General features: G+C 37.6%; 1 non-coding gene across 1 annotated transcript; it reads left to right on the top strand.

Moving 5' to 3' along the window:
* The first annotated feature begins 1,133 nt into the window (after positions 1 to 1,133).
* LOC114495774 lies at positions 1,134 to 1,237 on the top strand. The gene has a single exon (XR_003684450.1). It is a non-coding gene; the product is annotated as a U6 spliceosomal RNA (small nuclear RNA).
* The last annotated feature ends 466 nt before the right edge of the window (positions 1,238 to 1,703 follow it).

Genomic DNA, 1,703 nt, shown 5'->3' with positions numbered 1-1,703 from the left:
CAATATTGCTCTCTCACATCGATGTTTCTCTGCCCCTTCCTCTATCTGTCTAAAATCAATAAAAGCATATCCTCAGGTGAGGGGAAAAAATAAAAACTAACTTTTTCATTTTGCCATCAAAGGGAGCTTTTAAGAATTGACTAATTAAGCTTCACAGTAATAGATTCAAAGTACAGCCCCCTCTGAAATAAAGTCCCATTTGGAACAGAAGCTTTTTTGGGCTGTAACTAGACAGCAGTTTAAGACAGAGTGTGGAGGACAACATATGGGACAGAAGCCCAAATGGATGAAAGAGGAAAATGGGACAGGAAGCTAAAATAGATGTGTACTCAATTTCTTTAGTATAAATAGCATTGTCTGTAATCTCAGGTATATGATTTGGCAACTGCTAATGGAAATCATTTCCAGTGTTGCAAATGGGCAAGCAGCAGGTTGGTGGATTCTTTTATAAAAATGGGCAGGCTTCTGAAAGACTCTGAAACACGCAAAATTTCAGTTGGGTTACTTTTTTTCTGCTTGTTGATATAACTGGAGTCCAAACCTCTTAAACTAAATAGGGATGACTGTTTACCCACATAAACAGTAAGTTTTGATTGCCAACAGAAGCCAACCTTAGTAAGAGTGGGTGCAAAAAATCACAGAGCTGTCAGCCTCACTACACATTCATGACTACCACACTCATCCAGGCCCTCTGCCATTTATTTACCCCTCCCAGGATGAATCCCTATCTCATTCATTATCAAAAGTTTTTCTCTCCCTCTTTAGCTCTCAGCTCCTTTGTGCAGCCCTCATTCTCAACAGAGCATCTCACTGTCTAACCTGAATTGGTCCAATTTCCTTCCCATCCATATCTGGCATTAATTTTTACTCACCCTTTCCTCCTTTTTCTCATGCCTCAAAAGAAGCAGTGTCCTTACTCACGTCCAGGACCAGTCCTTCCTCTTGATTCTATCTCCCCTTATCTTCTTTGGGGCTTTATTCCATTTATTAAAACTCTCCAACATCATTTTTTAAAATTTTATATATATATAAATAATATATATAATTATATATACATATATATATACACACATACACCTATTGCTGCATAAAAAGCACTCAAAAGCTTTAGTGACTTAAGACTACAATAGTCAGTGCTCACTTTGGTGGCACATATACTAAAATTGGAACGATATAGAGATTAGCATGGCCCCTAAGCAAGGATGATAAGCAAATTTGTGAAGCGTTCCGTATTTTTACCTGTTATCAAACTATATTACAAGGCAACTGTACTCAAAACAATCTGGTACTGGCATAAGAACAGACACATAAACCAATGGAACAGAACAGAGAGCCCAGAAATAAACCCAAGTCTCTATGGTCAATTAATATTTGACAAAGGGGGAAGAAGCACAAAATGGAGTAAAAATAGCCTCTTCAACAAATGATGTTGGGAGATCTGGAGAGCTACATGCAAAAAAATGAAACTGGATCACCAACTTATACCATACACAAAAGTAAATTCAAGGTGGATAAAAGACTTAAATATAAGTTGTGAGACCATAAAAGTCCTAGAGGGCTTTGGCAGGAAACATTGACAGGAAAATCTCAGACATTCCATGCAGCAATTCTTCACTGATGTGTCCTCTAAAACAAGGGACATAAAGGAAAGAATAAACAAACGAGACCTCATCAAATTAAAAAGCTTCTGCATGGCTAAAGAA

The sequence above is a fragment of the Phyllostomus discolor genome, chromosome 4 (assembly GCF_004126475.2).
Source record: "Phyllostomus discolor isolate MPI-MPIP mPhyDis1 chromosome 4, mPhyDis1.pri.v3, whole genome shotgun sequence".
NCBI classification, from domain to species: Eukaryota; Metazoa; Chordata; class Mammalia; order Chiroptera; family Phyllostomidae; genus Phyllostomus; species Phyllostomus discolor.
Note: the sequence above shows the minus strand (reverse complement) of the source record. Positions and strands in the feature narration are given on the sequence as shown.